This window comes from Acomys russatus, chromosome 7 (genome assembly GCF_903995435.1).
Source record: "Acomys russatus chromosome 7, mAcoRus1.1, whole genome shotgun sequence".
Classification (NCBI taxonomy): Eukaryota; Metazoa; Chordata; class Mammalia; order Rodentia; family Muridae; genus Acomys; species Acomys russatus.
Window position 1 is genome coordinate 54294815 of NC_067143.1, and position 20481 is coordinate 54315295.

Sequence of the window (20481 nt, forward strand, 5' to 3'; positions counted from 1 at the left end):
TCCATTCACAGCTGCTTTATATCAGATTTGGGGTGCATAAAAACAGTCTGATGTGGTTCCCTACCCATCCTGGAGAAACTCTGTCAGGAGTAATGATGTCATTTCTTGGTAGCCGTGGTGCTAAGGTCACCCTAGATCTTGGGCTCAGATTTCTGGGCCCCATGTGACAGGACTTAACACCTTTAGAGAAACTGCTTTCCCTTGAGTGTTTACCCCACCTGTCAACCACAGAGGACGTGGCTCTCAGCTGAAACTTGCAGCATTTGCTGTTATCCCTGGATTCATAGCCACCAGATCCTTGATTGGGAGGACTCTGCTACAGGTGTTTATGGTCTTGCCCTTGCTCCAAAATAATGTCTTGAATCTCAAGTGTAGTGGGGTAAGAGGTGGGGCCTTTGATAGATGGTTAGGCTGTGAGGATTGATCCCTTATGAGTGTGGTTATTGCCTTTATAAACGAGACCACACGGAGGGAGAGTGCAGTGAAGGAGACAGTCATCCCTCATCTGCAAGTAGACCCCCACTGGGGACCAAACATGCCAGTTCCTTGATTTTGGACTTCTGGTTTCTAGAACTATGAGAAGTAAATATTCATTTTTTTTTAATCCATGGATTTTGAGGTATTTTTATTACTGCAATGTAAATAAGAATAGGACAAATTATAACCAAGAAGGAAGTAACTAATTCCTAAAAACGTGAAAGTGACTTTGTAACTGAGTCAGTGAAGAAAGCCTGGGGTAATTTAGAGGCATATACCAGAAAAACCTTTATTTTCATGACTAGACATTTAAAGCTTATCCTGATGAGCGTTTAAGGAGAAAAAGCTGAAGAGAAAGTCTCAGTCTTAGAGGACATCGAAACAGTTCTCAACAGGATGCTGGTGGAAGTGTGGTGGGTAAAGATGATTCTGACGAGGCCTTAAAAATGAGAAAAGTATTGGAAACTGGAGGGAAGGCGATCCTTCTAATAGTGAGGGACTTAGTTAAATTGAGTTCATGTTTGTAGCACTAGCTGTCCTGGACTCACTTTGTAGACCAGGCTGGCCTCAAACTCACAGAGATCTGCCTGCCTCTGCCTCCCTGAGTGCTGGGATTAAAGGTTTGCAATGACAAAGAAAAAAAAAACAAAACAGTAAACCCAGAACATAAAGATTTTGAAACGTCTCTAGATATCTATATATAGAGAGATTGAGAGGGATGGATGGTTGGGGGGAGGGAGAGAGAGAGGTAGGGTAGGGCTGAGTGGGGGGATGGAGAGTCTAGTGAGAGTGTGTTCTAGGGATGATAAGCTTAGTACCTGTGAGCCACAGGCTTAGTCAGCTGTCTCAGCAGAAGCCAGGCACTGTACTTAAGACATAAGAGCTGGCTCCTTGTTTTCAAAAGGGAGGATAATTATTTTGCTTTAGCAGCCATTGTGACATCTGCCTAAAGCCATAAGGATAGTGTCACCTAATTCTAAGAGGACAAGTCTTGGGTGTGCTTTCACACAGATTGTTGTAATTGAGGTCACTCTTCCTTAGTATAGTTTGCTGTTGCCTGTCTTTAAGTTTAGTTTTATAATGCTAGTGTTTTGCTTGGTTCTTGAATATGCTACATAAGCGCTCTACTGCTGAGGCAGACTTCTCTAGTCCTCACCATTGTATTTCTCTTTAAGATTTATTTTTTTAATTAATTATTTTTTGGATTTTTGAGACAGGATTTCCTGTGTAGCCTTGGCTGTTCTGGACTCATTTTGTAGACCAGGCTGACCTCAAACTCACAGAGGTCACCTGCCTCTGCCTCTCAAGTGCTGGGATTAAAGGCATGCACCACCACCTCCCAGCTTACAAACTCCTTTTTTAAAAAAGTATTTTTCATACAAAGAATCTCATCAGCTGTACAAAAATCTGTACAGCTTTTATACTGAAGCTAATGTTGAGCTGTTCTTAGCAAAACAGTTGCCTGAGCACATATACTCCTCACATTTTAGGACAGTCATTTTATTCTGCCTCTTCTTCCTCTTCCTCCTCCTCTTCTTCTTCCTCCTCTTCCTCATCTTCTGGTTCATTTTTCTTCTTTGAGCCTGGTGGCCTACTAGGCCCTTTCTTTCCTGCTTCTCACTTTATTTATTTATTTATTTATTATTAATTTATTCAGATTTCAACTCAATTGTTCTCCCATCACTTGTATCCTTCTGTTCATCCTACCCTCCCACCTCCACCCTATTACCCTCCCTTTGGTCCATGTCCGAGGGGGATCTCCTCCCCCACTTTATGGTTGCAGGCTAACAAGTCTTATCTTGGTAGTCTGCCTAGTCTTTCTTTGAGTGCCAACAGGGCTCCCCTCCAAGAGGAGGTCGTCAAATATGGGGCACCAGAGTTCATGTCAGAGTCAGTCCCTGCTCTCCATTGGCTAGATCAGAGTAGGGGTTCGGTGTCTACTACTTGTCTTTGGTTAGTGCAGTAGTTGGAGCAGACCCCCCTGGGCCACGAGCCATCTGTCACAATGTTCTTCTTGTAGGTTTCTCGGACCTCTGGATCCTTCTATTTCCCCATCTCCTATATTTCTCTTACCTAGAGTCCCAGTAGGATGTCCTCACATCTGCCCTCGGCGCGGTGTGCAGCAGTATCCTTCTCCTGCTTTTCCTTTAGTTTAGCTGCTTTCCGCTCATAGGGTTGTTTATCTTTGGCAGATTGTGGAGACCACATCTCACCCAGTTTCTTTGCAGTGTCTCCAACAGACAGGCCCAGGTGTTCACTTTTGATCTTTGGGCGATATTCAGAGCCAAACAGGAAGAAGGCAGACGGTGGTCGTTTTGGAGCAGTAGGATCTCTTTTCTTCCCTTTCTTATCCCCTGTGGGAGGAACGTAATTCTTCATCCCCCTGTCATATCGAGCTTTGTCATTCTTGGCCAAATCTTCAAACTTCGACTTTTCTGTTGCAGACATGGCCTTCCATCTCTCGGAGCATTTCTTCAAGAACTCGGAGAAGTTGGCGGAGGAGTAGGGGTTGTTCTTCTTCTGTGCTCCTCCCAGCAGGTCTGCACGAGGAAGGCATACGAGGACGTTTTGCCCCTCGCCTTGTTGGGGTCTCCTTTGCCATGCTGACGGCACGTGGTATACCTAGCTTTTTAATGTAGGTTTTGGGGGATTGAACACCAGTCCTTATATTTACATGGCAAGCATTTTACCATCTGAGCCAGCTTCCCAGCTCTGCTGGGTTTTATGTGGTGCTGGATAGCAAGCCCAGGGATGGTTAGCAGCTAGACAAGCACTTTACCAACCAAGCTGCATCCCTGGCTCCTCTAAGTCTCTGTTTTCTGAGCTCTGAGTTGTGCTTATGTGCTTATAGATAGAATTCTTTTTTTTTTTAATTCTTAATTATTTATTTTTATTTTATGTACATTGGTGTTCTGCCTGCTTATGTGTGTATGAGAGGGTATCAGATCTTCTAGAATTGGAGTTCCAGACAGTTGTGAGCTGCTGTGTAGGTGCTGGAAATTGAAAACTGGGTCCTTTGGAAGAGCAACCAGTGCTTTTAACCACTGAGCCATGTCTATAGCCCCTAGATAGATTTTTTTGTTGGTGTTGTTTTGTTTTTTTGAGACAGGGTTTCTCTGTGTGGCCTTGCCTGTCCTGGAGCTCATTGTGTAGACCAGGCTTTCCTGGCGCTCACATCTTTCTGCCTCTGTCTCCTAAGTACTAGAATTAAAGACGTGCACCACCACACCAAGTGGCTTGTGTTATTTGTTCATTAGTAGTGTTCTAAGGTACTTCTGAGGAGTTCTCATTTACAAGAAAGGAGATGAAACTCAATGAACTAAGTCAGCTATCAGTAGTTTGAGCTCAGAGCTCGGAGCTCACTCTCAGCTGGTTCACAGCACAGGGACAGAACGCAGTTCTCGTGTGTCAGTGACTTTCCATGGCTTCTTTGGCTCTGTCTACTTTGATTTAGTCTACCTGGCTTCTCTGTGTGACTAATCCAAGAATTCTCAGTATGGTTCATGCTCAGGAATGTGTCCTGTTTATTTATTTTAAATTATTTTTAAAAAATTGTATGTGTTTAGACTCGATACCCTAAGAGCATATATAGGGGGAGGAGGTCTCCCTCAGTCACAGACATAGGGGAGGGGAGAAGGGGGGAAGCGGGAGGGAGGGAGGAATAGGAGGATACAAAGGAAGGGCTAACAATTGAGATGTAATATAAATAAATTAATAAAAAAACTTTTATGTGTTTAAATGTTTTGCCTGCTTGCATGTATGTATGTGTATCATATGTGTGCTTGGTGCCTGAAGAAGTTAGAAGAGGGTTTCAGATCCCCTGGAGCTGGAGTTAGAGATGGTTGTGAGCTGCCAGGTGGGTGCTGGGGATTGAACCCAGGTCCTCTAGAAGAGCAGCCTTTGCTCCTAACTCCTGAGACATCTCTCTGGTCCCATAAATTTATTTTTGTGATCAAAATGAGGCAATAATAACTGTTTTAAAGAGGAAGTTAGCTCTGGGTTTGACCATCTTTTTTTTTTTTTTTTTTTCAGACAGGGTTTCTCTGTGTAGCCTGTAGCCTTGGCTGTCCTGGGCTCTCTTTCTAGACCAGGCTGGCCTTGAACTCACAGAGATCCACCTGCCTCTGCCTCCCGAATGCTGGGATTAAAGGCATGTGCCACCACGGCAGGCTTAGATCATCTTTCTTACTCCAGCTTTCACTTTGTTCTTGGAGGATGGATCCTGGGAATGACTGAGCAGAAGTGAGTTTGAGTAAAAAAGGCATTGGAACTGAGCTTTGGTGTAGGAAGAGATTCTTTTAGCTTTCATAATCTGGTTGGTTGGCTTTGTAAATTAGCACTTAATCACTCTCTCTTAAGGACTTAAAGTCCTTCTTTCCTTTTTAGTAGAGAACTGGCCTGTTCTGAAATGTACTGACATAATAGGGAATCATTTTTCTTTCCTAGAGTTGCTAGGGCTGTGAGGGACAACTGTGTAAATAAGGCAAGGTCAAAGAAAGATAGGAAAGGAGGTAGATTGTGTTACTTGCCCCTTTGCCTGCTTTTTCAGCATTTCATTTCTTCTTTCTTTTCTTGAAGGCTTTGCAGTCTCATTTGAGAAGTAGGGTCCTAAGTAAGACAGAGCTGCTACACTTAACATTCTTTGCTCTAACTCTACTAGACTGCTTGTTCTCCAAGCATAGCGGATATAGAGTGTTTTCCTCTCTCACTCTCTCCTTATTTCTTTCAGGCAAAGTCTTTCCCTAAATGTAGAGCTCCTGGCTAGACTGGCAGTCAGTAAGCCCCAGTAATCCTTCTGTTTCTGCCCTCGTAGTGCTGAGGTCACAGGCTTGTGTGAGACACTCCTGTCTTTTTACACAAGTGCTGATATCTGAATTCAGGTCCTCAAAGTTACACAGCAAGTATGCTCTAACCACTGAGCCAACTTTCTAGCCTATGGGACTCCTGATATCTTGAGTCTCGAGTCTCGGTACTTTCTCTCCCTACTTCACTCCCTCTCCCCCCATGTATTCTTTTTTTTTTTTTTTTTTTTTTTTTTTTGGTTTTTCGAGACAGGGTCTCCCTGTGTTAGCCTTGGCTGTCCTGGACTCATTTTGTAGACCAGGCTGGCCTCGAACTCACAGCGATCCTCCTGCCTCTGCCTCCCGAGTGCTGGGATTAAAGGCGTGCGCCACCACACCCGGCTCCCCCCTCATGTGTTCTTAACCTTTTTAGTGTTACTACCTTTGACCTGCTTTTTAAATAGAGGCAGTTACATTCACCTTTGTGCCTTCATACCAGGTTGACTGTGATTATTTTTGTAGTTGTGTGCCTTCCTCCTTACATCTTGTACAGCTTTTAATTTTTAATTGCCAGTGTCTCCATGTAGCTCAAGATGGCCTCTCACTTGGAGTCCTTTCTCTCAGTCTCCTAAATTCTGGTGTATTAGAATTCTCTAGAAGAACAAAACTGATTGGGGAGGGGGTGGAGTGAGAGAAGCAGTCAAAAAAGCCAAAGCTTCTTCGTCCATAAAAAGGTGTAGCCCAGAATTAGACCCACATGATCCAATTTAAAAAAAACCAAAAAACAAAAAACAAACCTCTCACTGATATGGCCAGCTGCTTGGGTTTAAGTTGCTTCCAGATGTAGTCAAGTTGACAACCAGTTTGAAGTTACATGTGCATACCGTGCCCACCCATCTTGAATACCTTAAGAGCAAGAAGCTGAATTTCTCTATTGTGAGCAAGCTAAGGGTCTGATGGAGACCGTTATTGGTTTGAATAAGTAAAATCACCACACATCAGTGTACTGATGTCCAAACAAGAAATAGATTGTTGTATATATTATCTTGTGCACTTCCCATAAGCTGAGAAGATTCTCTTCTGTAGTTCATTGTAGTGCCTATCACCGTGGCCCACAGTTCTTCCATACACCTTGTAGTTGCTGCTGTCCCGGGAGAGCAGGTGTCATTTCTGCCTTCTTTGCTCACCTGCCTTTCACCCTGTGCTGTTCTTCTAAGCTCCTGGGCCTGACCCAGGGAATGTGTTGGGAGGAAATGCCAGGAATGAGCCTGTCTTGGCAGCTGGACCTTTTGGTTCACAGGTTTGGCCCTTGGGGGCTGTGCAAGGTGAGAAAATGGAAAGGAACAAATTCCCTGTAATAGTTGGCTGGGAACTCCTCCAGAGCATTGCTGCTGCAAGGAGGGGCGCTCTCCCACCTGTCAGCGCTGAGATTTCTCATAGGCTGAGAGTCTGAAGCAAACAGTCTGACTCCTTTGTTGTTGCTGCCGATTGTTTTGTTTTTGAAACATGGCCTCTCGCTAGGCTGGCTTGGAACCAGGAGCCTTCCTGCCTCTCCTCCCCAGAGTGCTGGGATTAGAGCCGAGTTCGCACTACCTACTGTTAACACTCGCTTTTCTAACATTGTCAGGGAATAACTATGAGATTGTCTTCATCCTATAGATGGAGACACAGGTTCTCAGTAGGCAGGAGACTAACTCAAAGACAGACATTGGTCTAGCTTTCTACAAATTTTTCCTGTCACTATACCTTGTTGTCTATTACACTAGTATATCTTTCCTGCGTTATTGCTCTGTGTAAAGTTGGGCTAGAAAATACTTAATAAGGCCATATTAAAGATGAAGAGACTACCACGCTCAGATATGTTAAATAACTTAAGTATTCAAATTACATATTAGATTGATTAGTGTCATCAATGCTCTCAATATTTATTGAATAAATGAATGACACAAAACCAGAACCTAGATGCTGTGTTTCTTTGGTCATATTATGCCAAGCCCTCTGGAGCCTTTCTTTGAATTGTTGTTTCAATTAGCTGGTCTTTGTCTTTCTTTGGGATTCCCTCATTCTGTAGCTGAAGGTGTGTGTACTTTTAGAGACTATCATCTCCCTGAGTGGGCAGGGAAAAAGCACTCCACCTACTGAGATTCCTTTTTTTGTTACTTGTTTTCTGGAATCTTCATATTGTTGTTGACAAGGGTGACTCATAGATTTCACATTGTGATTTTCTCCATTAAGAGGCTCTTTCCTTAGCCCTAAAATAAATAAATTAATCGTTATCTATAGTTAAGACACAACTACTAGCAGCTTTACCCAGAACAAAGTACTTTTTTCTTCTTGGTGAGCCCAGACCCATGGATGGTTGATCCATCTCTGTAGTTACTGTTAAGTGCTTTAGGAGAAACCCTTGAAGTGATGGTAGAAGCAATCAGAATTCAGGTGGCAGAGATTGGACATACACATAAATGGTAAATGAGTTTGAGGCAATTTTTAATAAATGAAAATTTAAATTATGCACATATAGGTATTTACATATGTAGAATAGATAATGGGACTTAGAAGGTATAGTGAAACAAGCATTTGCTTTAGTATTGTGTGCCATTGGTTAGCTAACATTATAAAATAATCATGTGTCTTATTTTTTAATTAAAAATTTAATTTTTAATTGGCAGTGTCTCTATGTAGTGTTGGCTCAGTTGTTAAGAGCACTGGCTGCTCTTCTAGAGGACCCAGGTTCAATTCCCAGCACCCACATGGTAGCTTAAAACTGTCTGTAACTTACACCCTCACATAGATATACATACAGGCAAAACCACTAATGCACATGAAATAAAACATTTTTTTGTTTTTGTTTTTCGAGACAGGGTCTCTCTGTGTTATCCTTGGCTGTCTGGACTTGCTTTGTAGACCAGGCTGGCCTCGAACTCACAGTGATCCACAGATGTGCACCACCAACCATGCCTGGCAAAACAAATAATCTTTTAAAAATTTTCATTCATTATTAGTGCATGTATACATGTGTGCGTAGGTAGGCACATTTCTGAAAGCCAGAGAACAGCTCAGTTCTCTCCTTTCATCTTATGGAGGCAGGTTTTCTTCTGTTGTTTCTACTGTGCTGTACTCCAGGATGGCCTGCTGGCTTCTCTTATTTGCTGCCTATCCCCACTTCCAGGAGTGCTGGAATTGCAGATGCTTGACACACCATCCAACTTTCCCCCTCAAATTTTATTAGTTCTTTGAGGGTTTTTATATAATATATTTTGATCATATTTACCCCCTCTCTACCAGCTCTTCACAGACTCAGCACCGTTTTCTACCCAGCCAATTTTGTGACCTTTAAAAAAAACCCTTCAAGACTAAGACTAAATATTCTTGGATGTGCGGTCTTCCAGTTGGGCATGGCTGACTTACCAAGGGCTACACTCTTAGGGAAAACTGTTTGCCCCTTTCCTAGTTGTTGTGGGTCCATGAATAGGAGTAAGATTGTCCAGCTCCCATCTCCATGCTGAGATGTGGTACGGCTTGGCCTGGCACAGGTTTGGTTCATGCTGTCACAGCTGCTGTGAGTTCATATGAGCAGCTGCGTCCAGAAGATACTGTTTTCTTGTTGTCACCCATTGCCTCTGGCTCTTACGTTCTTCTTACTCCTCTTCTGCAATGATTCCCTAAGGCTTTGTAGGAAGAGTACGGTCCACATATTCCATTGAGGGCTGACCATTCTGAAGTCTCTTATTCTCTTATTAACCTTGGCCACTTGTGGGTCTTTGTGTTGATCACTATCTACTGCAAATAGAAGCTTCTCAGATCAGGGTTGAGAGATGCATTGATCTGTGGGTATAATGCGGGTTCTTAGGGACTGAGTGCAGGCTATTAGGCTTTTAGACCCGCCACTTCTTACCTGAGGAGCCATTTTATTGCCCCTTGCTTTTTTTCTTTGTGAAAATAGGGGCAATAATAGTGATGCCATAAGGCTGAGACAATTAAATGAGATAATATGTAAAAAGTATGGATATAGTGACTGATGCATGGTTGGTAGAAAACTATTGGAAGATCTGTTTACCTCACTCCCTTTTCAAAGAAGACCTGCATCCGAAAGGCTGATGAGTGCTTTGTGGGGAGAAGAAAGAAAATGACAAGCTATGAATCAAAAGTCAGGTCCTACCTTGGGCCAACCAGTCAAGAACAAGTAGGCACATGGAAGATGAAGCTAAAGAGATAGAAATTTGGATCGTATGTAAAAGAAGTGTCTTTGGGCAAGGATTTCTTTTCTTTTCCTTCCTTTCTTTCTTTTTTTCAAGACAGGGTTTCTCTGTGTCTCCCTGGCTGTCCTGGAACTCGCTCTGTGGACCAGGCTGGCCTCACACTCATAGAGATCCTCCTGATTCTGCCCCGAGTGCTGGGATTAAAGGCATGCACCACTACTGCCTACCTTGGGGAAGGATTTCTTTTGCTTGCTTTCTTTTTCCTTTTTAAGAGGTGAAGTCTCAAGACTGATGATGTAGCTTATCAGTAGAATATTCACGTAGCATTCCTGAGGGCTTGGGTTCAAATTCCCAATATTGTAAAAAAACAAAAGCCAAAATTCGTTATGGTGGCACATACCTTTGATTTTAACACACGAGAAATGGATTTAGAAAAAGCAAGAGTTAGAAGACAGCCTAGACTACATAAAATCCTTTTAGATGAGCATAGTGACCTATGCTTGTGATCCCATAATTTAGGAGTAAGTTTCAGAGTTCAGGGCTAGCCTGGGGTTCATCATGAATTCAAGACTAGCCTAAACTACGGAGAGAAATCCTTTCTCCCAAATCCAAAAAGTTATTGTGGAGTACTTCCCTAGCACACAGAGGTTGTAGGTATATGTGTGCAGTAGGTCTCACTATATTGTCCATGCTAGTTTTAAACCTCTGGGCTCAATAGTTCCTCAGCCTAGTCTTTGTGGTGCAGCTGAGACTGCAGGTATACCCCATTGCACCCAGCTAGGACAGCTGTTTTGAAATCATACATCCATAGTTAAATGCATATAAAAGCCCTTCTGAGCCGGGCGGTGGTGGCGCATACCTTTTTTTAAAAAACATTTTTTATTAATTTATTCATATTACATCTCGATTGTTAGCCCTTCCCCTGTTTCCTCCCATTCTTCCCTCCCTCCTACTTTCCCCCTTCTCCCCTCCCCTATGTCTGTGATTGAGGGAGACCTCCTCTCCCTATATATGTTCTTAGAATATCGAGTCTCTTCTTGGTAATTTGCTATCCTTCCTCTGAGTGCCGCCAGGCCTCCCCATCCAGGGGACGTGGTCAGAAAAGGGGCACCAGAGTTCGTATGAGAGTCAGATCTCACTCTCCACTCAATGGTGGAGAATATCCTGTTCGTCGGCTAGGTCTTGGTAGGGGTTCGAAGCTTACTGCCTATATTCTCCTTGGCTGGTGCCTTAGTTTGAGGAGGACCCCAGGACCCAGATCTGCCTGTCATAAAGTTCTTCTTGTAGGTTTCCAGGACCCTGTGGGTCCTACTATTTCCTCATTCTTCCATGCTACTCTCGCCTAAAGTCTCAATAGTATGTCCTCTCCTCTGACCCACTTTCTTGGTAAGTAAAGTGTTTCATGGTACGTATCCCTTGGACTACAAACATAATAAAGGCTATATACAGCAAACCAATAGCCAACATTAAATTAAATGGAGAGATACTCAAGGAACTCCCTCTAAAATCGGGAACCAGACAAGGCTGCCCTCTGTCCCCATATCTCTTCAATATAGTTCTTGAAGTTCTAGCCAGAGCAATAAGGCACCAAAAGGAGATCAAGGGGATCCAAATGGGAAAGGAAGAAGTCAAATTATCCCTATTTGCAGATGATATGATAGTGTATATAAGTGATCCCCAAAATTCCACCAGAGAACTCCTACAGCTGATAAACACCTTCAGCAAATTGGCAGGATACAAAATAAACTCAAAAAAGTCAGTAGCTTTCCTGTATACAAATGGTGCATACCTTTAATCCCAGCACTTGGGAGGCAGAGGCAGGTGGATCGCTGTGAGTTCAAGGCCAGCCTGGTCTACAAAGCGAGTCCAGGACAATCAAGGCTACACAGAGAAACCCTGTCTCGAAAAACAAAACAACAACAACAAAAGCCCTTCTGGTGGTCTTTAGTGTAGTGTAGTGTAGATTTGTAGCTAATGACTGAACTCTTGAGCAAGACTGCCTGTCTCTGAATGTTCCTTATACTTAAGACTTATCGGCTCTGCAAAATGCAGGGAAAATTCTATTACTACTGGGAAAACCTTTAACTACTTCAGGCCTTGTGAGTCTCCTCTCATGAGGTTATAACTGTGAGCCTAGGTGTAGGTACTTTGATAAGGGTTTTTCTAGCCATAACCAAATTCTGTCCTGTGAACAAGATGATTTGTTAACATCCCAGAGCAGCCAGACTTGAGCATCATTTCACTTAACTTCCAAGAACAGAATTAAGTTCACTGTAACTGGATGTAAGACAAAGGAAAGGGCTAAGGAAAGGCTTACTCAGTGGGTAAGAACACATTTTGAGGAAGCAAGAGGACCTGAGTTTAAATTCCTAGCATACATGTGAAAGTTGGGCATGCACGAGTGAGTGTGTGTCTGCAATCCCCCTGCACCGAGGGAGAAGAACAGAAACAAGCGGGTCCTGAGAGCTCCCTGACTAAGCAGCCTAGCTGAAACAGCGACTGTCAGGTTTGGTGAAAGACCCTGTCTTCAAAAATAAGGTGGAGAACAGTAGAGGAAGATGGCAAAGATTCTCCTTTGGCCTCTGTAAGAATGTAGAAGATTGTATGTACACAAACTCTCAAACACACACACACATACCCACACACACACACACACACACACACACACACACACTCGCAGATGGACACGGACACACATGGACATGGACACACATTGTGAAAGTGAGGAAAGGAAGACAGGAAGACAAAGTCAGGAGTGATGTTGAGTATTTCTCCATGTTTTTTCCTTGAGACCCAGTCTCCTGAATTCCTGAGCACACATGTTGGAAGCAGGGATGGAACTGGGATATTGGTCTATCTCCAGAGCCGTTTTTTTTTCCTCTTTTCAGTTTGATGCAGGATCTCTTTATGTAATCTTTGTTATCCTAGAACGCAGTATGTAGATTAGGCTAGTCTTGAAATCACTGAGATCTGCATGCCTCTGACCTGCAAGTGTTGGGATTAAAGGCCCTGTCTTCAGGGTCTTGACAAGAATGATTGTCTCCTGGTGTGTACACAGTTGCCAGTCACAGAGTTAATTTGTAGGGCAACTCTGCGACAACAGTTCCCCACCTTAAGTCTTCTCTGCTGCCACTCTGGGTCTTACAGAGCTGTTTGGCAATGGGAGAACCGTCTGCTGCTTCTTTCTTTCTTTTTATTTGAATAGAGTCTCAGTATATTTTCCTAATTAGCCTGGAACTCCTTATATAGACCAGGATGGCCTGGAGCTCAAAGAAATCTACCTACCTCTGCTTCCTGAGGCCTGGGCTTATGGGTATGCGCCACCACACCTGGATGCTTGGCTTGTTTTTGTCCTTTTACATTGTTGAATGTACAAAATAAAAATGGAGCCTTCCTGATTCTTTTTAATATGGAGAATGGAAAAAACAGGATAAAAAAGGATTATTCCAAAAGGATAGAAGGACAGATTCTCTTAGCTTCCAATATCAGGGCCCAAACCCTGCACTTGTTAAACTTTTGTCTTTTCAGATGAGGAAGCTGAAGTGTGACAGGAGAGAGGTCACACAGCTGAAACTGAAACCCTTCCTCCTGACTTCTAAATTGGCACCCATTCTGTTCTACCTTGTAATGAGTTGTGGAAACAGCAGTGAGGTATGACCTGCCAGGCCTGTCACTAAGTACAAAACCCGAAGGCTGTAAACACAGGAAATGGGCTGGGACGAGATTCAGAGGGAGGAACAAACTTTGCCAAGTTAGAAGTGTTCAAGGGTTTCCTGTCCATGCTGTTAACTGTCAGAAATCTCCAGAAGGGGGTGAGGGGTGGGGGAAGAACCACTAAAGATGAGAGTATATTCAGACTAGATTTGCCTTCTACATAGGCCCACCTACTTGTTTAACTGATAAGGAAATCAAGAGTTCTCCAGAAGGAAATAATTTGCCTAACCTCAAACACAGAATTTAAGGAAACTTAGGAGTCACTGATTTGGTTAAAATCCTTCATTTTAAAGATGAGAAACCGAGGACTCAGAGAGGACAAGCGTCTTATCAAGGGCACGTGTGTTCCCAGAACTGCAGAGCCAGTGCTAGATCTCAAGTCTGCCGCTTTACAGCAGGGTACTCCCACTGCTCCGAGGGGGAAAGTTAACCCGAAACAATCACCAAAAAGGCTGCTTTAGTCCTGGAAAAGGTACAGCAGGTCAGGAAACTGAGTTACAGCAGGATATGTTAATAGCTAACAAAGTACTAAACAGAGCCAGACTAAAGGAGTCAAATGGAAGCACTCTTGCTTCAGACACTTGGAAAAGTAAGAGGAAACAAACAAACAAACGTGGCTATTTTAGGAACTCAGACTCCAAATATGTCTGTCAGATATATTGGGCCAGAAGGCTGAACAAGATGCTCCAACATTATAGAGAGTTTTGGGTGACTATTCAGGTAGCAAACTGTCTCTGTCATCTTCTCATTTGGAAAGCTACTAACCTGCACTCCTGGCATACTCAAGTGATCAAGTTTATTCCTTCCTAAGTCTCTGATGTAATTGAAGACCAGGTAGCTTAGTTTTACAATGAAGCTTAGTTGTTTAGCGGTTAAGATGTTTTTAGGTCTAGATAGATGCATTAAATTGATAGTGACAAGATGTGATGGAGATTGATCTACATTCAGAATTTTAGACGCACCAAGATAGGAAAGATGCTTTCTTCAAAATTGTCAAATACAAATAGCCAAAATACCAAGAATGTAACATTTATATAATTCCTGATTGTGTCAAGGCTGTTCTTGCTATAGGTAGTTTATTGTATATATGGGTAATACTATAAATGTATATGTAAAAATAAAAAAATGTTTAATTAATAAAAAAAGAAAAAAGTAAAAAATAATCCAAGCAAGAGCAAGCAAGGCAGGCAGATAGAAAAAGCTAAATCCTTGCCAGGCATTGGAGGTGTAGGCCTGTAATCCCAGTATTTGGGAGTAGAGGGAGAAGAATTCAGAAGTCAAGGCCATCTGCAGCTACACAGCAAGTTTGAAACCAGCCTGGTCTACATGAAACTGTTGAAACAATGAAAGAAAAACAGGGAGAGATAGGAGAGAAAAGAAGAGATAGTAGAGAGGGGAAAAGGCCGGCAGGAGGACAGAAATGCTAAAGATAACCCCAGTATACTGTTTTCTTCCTCTGTCATAGGCTAAATATTTAGAAAAGATCACCTCACAACCATCCCTGGGTTCAGCAGCCCACTGTGTGTATAACACAGTGACTAGTAGATGACTGGGTCCATCTGTCACACAGCTGGCTGCTGTGCAGAGGAGTGACATTAACATACTGCCTAGCATATCATTCATTTATTTCTCACATAGCCCCTCAAGGCCAAGATTATTACTTCATTTTACAGATAAGCCAAGACGTAGCCAAATCTATTGCTCATGGTCCTAAACTGAATATGGCAAATCTAGTATTAAAATGCCTAGACTCCTCTCCACCCTGGGGCAGTGATCAAGTCTTGGGCACCAGAGTTCGTGTCAGAGACAGTGGCCCACTCTCACCCCCCTCTCCCCACGTGGAGAATGAGCTGTTCGTTGGCTACACAGGGAAAGGGATGCAGGCTATACAGATGAGACCTGATAGGCTGTGGTCAGATGATGGAGGAGGAGGACCCTACCTGTCAGAGGTCTAGGGGAGGGGAATAGTGTGGAAGGGAGGGAGGGTGGAAATGGGAGGATAAGAGAGAGGGGATTACAATCAGGAGGATGTGAAATAATAATAATAATAATAATAATAATAATAATAATAATAATAATAATAATAATAATAATAATAATAGAAATGAGAGAGAGAGAGAAGTGTCTTGGCACACACCTCTAATCCCAGCACTCAGGAGGCAGAGACAGGATCTCTGTGAAGGCCAGCCTGGTCTACAAGGCAAGTCTAGGGCTGTTACACAGAGAAACCTTATCTTGAAAAACCTTTTAAAAATGCATAGACTCTTATTCAAGAAATTTATACCAAGCCAGGTGGTGGCGGCCTTTAACCCCAGCACTTAGGAGGCAGAGGCAGGTGAATCTCTATGCCAGCCTGGTCTATAGAGCAAGTTCTAGGACAGTCAAGATTACACAGAGAAAACCTGTTTCGAAAGACTAAAAAAGAAAGAGGAAAGAAAGAAAGAAAGAAGGAAAGAAAGAAAGAAAGAAAGAAATTTATACCAAAAGTTTGTTTAGAAATACAGTGGTGTAATGGATGCGGTCCCTGAACTAAAGGAATCTAATTAGAAAAATATAACTCAAAAATAGTTGTTACTTACTATTTCTGCTAGATAAGGTCTTTAAAATTTTTATTTATTTATTATGTATACAATGCTCTGCCTGCATGTATGCCTACAAGCCAGAAGAGGGCACTAGATCTCATTATAGATGGTTGTGAGCCACCATGTGGTTGTTGGGGATTGAACTCAGGACCTCTGGAAGAACAGCCAGTGCTCTTAACCTTTGAGCTGTCTCTCCGGCCCTGGATAAGGTCTTATATAGTCCAGACAGGTCTTGAAATTCCTGAACTTCCTATCTCAACCTCCTGAGTGCTGGGATTTCAGGTGCATATCACCATGCCTAACTTAATAATCTTCTGTTATGATAATATATCACACTTTTTCATAGATAGGATCTGATGTGGGCCAGCAAGTCTTATACCCACTACGTAGCTCAGGATCATCTTGAACTTCTGATCCTCTTGCCTCTGCCTCCTGGTGCTGGGATGATAGGCCTGGGCCACCACCCAGGGATTCCAGTATGCCTGACAAGCACTCTGTCAGTTGAGCGACATTTCCCGTTTTCCATAACACTTTTGAATAGATCTTGCTCTTATTTTACTTGTTTGTTGCTCTTGTATGTTTGCGAGTGCCTTGTGTTTTATGTATTGAGCACAAGGTCTCAGCATCCTTACTGGCCTGGAACTCACTATGTAGTTCCAAGCTGGGCTTGAACTTCTGATCTCCAGTCTCTGCCTTCTTAGTATTGATATTATATACAGATGTTATTACACCTGGCTAGAGCTTATACTCTATAGCAGTGGTTCTCAACCTTCCTAATGCTGCAACTCTTTAATTAAGTTTCTTATGGTGGTGATCCACAACCATAAAATTATAATCATTGCTACTTCATACATAATAATTTTGCTACTGTTATGAATTGTAATGTAAATCTCTGTGTTTTCTGATGGTCTTAGATGACCCCTGTGAAAGAGTCATTTAACCCCCAAAGGGGGTCATGACCCACAAGTTGAGAACCACTGCTCTATAATGTTAACTTCTAAACACAATGATATGTCACTCTGATTAGCACTGCTAGGGATGCCAAAGGCTATGAAAAGCCTTGCAGGGACAATTGGTATCTCTAGCTCACCCATATTAGATAATGACTGCATAGAAGCTAAAAAAAAAAAAAAAAAAAAAACCAGAATGGTCAGAGGAAACAGATCATCCAGGACCAGGCTACTGTAGCTTATTCTTCTAGGGACAGGACCCTGATGACAAAAGGTGGGAAGCAGAGTCCTCCTCCAGCACCACTCAGAGTGCTGCCACCTCCACTCTGCGAGCCTTCTCATCTGACATCCGCTGTCCTCACTAGAGTCCAAGTCAGGTGAGGCCGAGTCCTGTTTCCATTTAACTTATGAAGGGGATGAGCCTCACAAGGAAGCAGTTATTTATTCTAGGTGGCAACAGTGTCAGGAGAGGCTTTGGCTTCCATCCTTTCTACTAGATCACAAAACAGGAAATCTAAAGCGTGGTCCAAAGGTGATGCTGAGGGAAAGTTGAGCTCCGTGTGTCTCTGACGACTGTCTTCTCCTTTACTATCACTTCATCCCACACCTCTCCCCTCCCACCACACACACATATGGAATCCTGTCTACTTAGGTATACCCATGTTCCTTTCCTTCCTATCTCCAGAGGTCAGTTATTCATTGAATTAATCAGACACAAAGCCTTGGCTGCTATTGTAAGCCATGTCCTCAGGGAAACCTTCTCCTCTGTGAGTTTATCCACAGCATACAAATCTTTAAACCAATTAAGGAGAGGAATTCTGAGAAAGGAAAGGCTAGGGTTACACCCTTTAAGGAGTGAATATTTTATATTATCTTAAGTTGGTACAGAAGACAGAATTTGGCTGAGGTCTTTGGTTCAACTCCATTGGGATCTTAAGATCCTAACAAAGAAATGATCGGGGGGGGGGGTTATGGGGTACCCACCATTAACCCATCTGTGAATTCATTTGTTCATTCCTCATTATCGATATCTAGTCAGCATATCACCTATGTTATAGTAAGTGCTAGAGCCACACAGTTTTATTAAACTCTACCTTTAAAAAGCTTATCTTGCATCTTTGCACTCCACTGTTGATAAAGCCATCCTTTGATAAGCTTGTTTGATATGAGCCTTGTGTATAAAGGCAGCCTTTTTTTTAAGCCAGGTCTTAGGGTATGAGTGTATAAGTTGTATGGAGAAGAGGAGTGGATGGAAAGTTGTGGTTGGTATTTTTTCCATTTATTCTAATTTTAAAGTTTTTAAATTGGAAATAGATCTTTTTCATGTTATAAATTCTGATCATGGTTTCCTGATCCCCAACTCTTCTCAGATACTTTCATCCACCCACCCATCCAACTCCATGACTTCTTTTTCTCTTTTTAGAAAACAACCAGGCAGATACAACAACCCAGAACTAAAGAAAACAAAGAAAAACCCATAACCCCCTATACCCTAAAAATGCAAAATTGGAAACCATAATATATACATAAAGGACCTGTCAGGTAAAATATGCCTAAAGCAATATGCAACAAAAAACCCTTCAAAACTACCATTGAGTTCATTTTGTGTTGGCCTTCTCCTGCTGGGTGTGGAGCCCGCCCTTAAGTATACCCAGTAAGCCTCCAATGAAGAAAACTTAACTTTTCCTTTGCACATGGTTGTCAGTTGGAGATAGCTTTTTGCCTCCTCTCTACATTGGGATCTCATATTTCTTAGTCCTGTTCAATAGTAAATAATTTTAAGGTAAAATAGAAGGAGTGTGCCAAGAAAAAAATAATTGGGGCTGAAGAGATGGTTCAACAGTTAAGAGCACTGGATGCTCTTGAAGAGGACACAGGTTTAACACCAGCACCCATGTGGTGGTTCACAGCCATTTGTAACTCAAGTGTCAAGGGCTTTGGCTTCCTCTTCAGGCCTCTGTGGGCACCAGGTATTCATGTGGTGCACATACATACATACATATAGACAAACATACACATCAAGTAAGAAAAAATCTTACTGTTTTTCTGTCTCAGTGTTGGGGAGCTAACCCGGGGCCTGTGTCTCTTTATCACGTAATTAAATATGTATCTATTTGCAGTGTTGGGGAGCTAACCCGGGGCCTGTGTCTCTTTATCACGTAATTACATTCTCATCTTTCTTTACTTTTTAAGAGACAGTGAGTCTTAAGAGGAGAACCTAGGGAGCTGGGTGTGGTGGCGCACGCCTTTGATCCCACTGCTTGGGAAACAGAGGCAGGTGGATTGCTGTGAGTTGGAGGCCAGCCTGGTCTACAAAGCGAGTCCAGGATAGGCTACACAGAGAAACCCTGTCTCAGGGGAAAAAAGAAAAGAAAAGAAAAAGGAGAACCTAGGGGCCTGGAGAGATGGCTCAGAGGTTAAGAGCACTGTCTTCCCTTCCAGAGGTCCTGAGTTCAATTCCCAGCAACCAATGGTGGCTCACAACCATCTGTGATCTGAAGCCTTCTGGTGTACAGGCATACATGCAGATAGAGCACTCATATACATAAAACGAATGAATGAATGAATGAATAAATAAATAAATATTTTTTAAAAAGAGGAGAACTAAGGGGTTGTTAACCTTAGTGGTTAATGCAGTTTCTGTTTCTCTAGAGGACTGATTTGTTTCTCAGTATCCACATGACAACTCAAAACCACATGTAACTCTGGTTCCAGTGTTCTGACACTCTCTGACTTCCACAAACACCTGACATATACATGGTATACATATATACGTTCAGGCAAAATATTTCTAAAATAAAAATAAATATTTATTTAAAAAAAAAAAACCCAAGCTAATTGGCAGGCAGATCTCTGAGCCTGAGGCCAGCCTGATCTACATAAGGAGTTCCAGGCTAGTGAGAGCTACATAGTGAGACTTGTCTGAAAAAACAAACAGAAGACAAACTAGTTTTATTTTTATCCACGGATTATGTGGTTTGCTTGCATAATCTTAAATAGACAACAATTTTACATTTTATAGCTACAAAAGATAGTTCTTCGAAAAGGTTAAGCAACTATTTGGGCTAGTATGGCAAATTAAAGAGACGTATACAGTGATTAATTATGGCTTGAGCTAGTTTAGCCTAGATTGGCCTGAAACTCACCTTGTAGTGCAGGCAGCCTCAAACTCACAGCACCCCTCTTCCTTTGACTTCCCAACTGGTGGGATTACAGGTGTGAGCTTCCGTGCCTGGTTTGGCTTGAGTCAGTGTAGACAATATAAATCAGTATTCTCAATTTCTCTTATGTATCCAAATTCTCAATTTGTAATAGGGGTTTCTTTTTTGTGTTTATTTTCCAGAAATGTTTATCTTATTTTTTAGCTCCAACCTATACTAGTTCCTGTTCTTAGCAATAGTTCTCTGTTCTCCCATTTCTACCTTTGATTTAGATTCCATCTACTTATTCCAATCTTGGCTCCTTTAATTCTTTTCCAAAACATTTGCCACTTACTATGTTCTTAAGTAGAGATGGATTAAAATCCAGTTCTTGCTTTGAATTAGCCTTAGTTACATTTATATTGCTGTGAAGAGACACCATGACCAAGGCAACTTATAAAAGAAAGTACTTAACTGGGTGGTTGCTTACAGTTTCAGAGCACCAGTGAGTCCATGATCACTGTAGTGGGGAGAACGGTGACAGACAAGCATGGTGCTATAGTAATAGTTGAGGCCTTACATCTGATTTATTAAGCGGGAGGGAGAAGGAGGAACACACACACACACACACACACACA

The 20481-nt window shown here is 42.4% G+C and overlaps 1 protein-coding gene and 1 pseudogene across 4 annotated transcripts in view; one reads left to right on the forward strand and one right to left on the reverse strand.

The window, feature by feature from the left end:
* Positions 1-20481, forward strand: part of Stim1 (stromal interaction molecule 1) — a 160516-nt gene that overhangs the window by 54243 nt on the left and 85792 nt on the right. The window lies entirely within an intron of this gene.
* Positions 1957-6155, reverse strand: LOC127192353 (high mobility group protein B2-like; annotated as a pseudogene).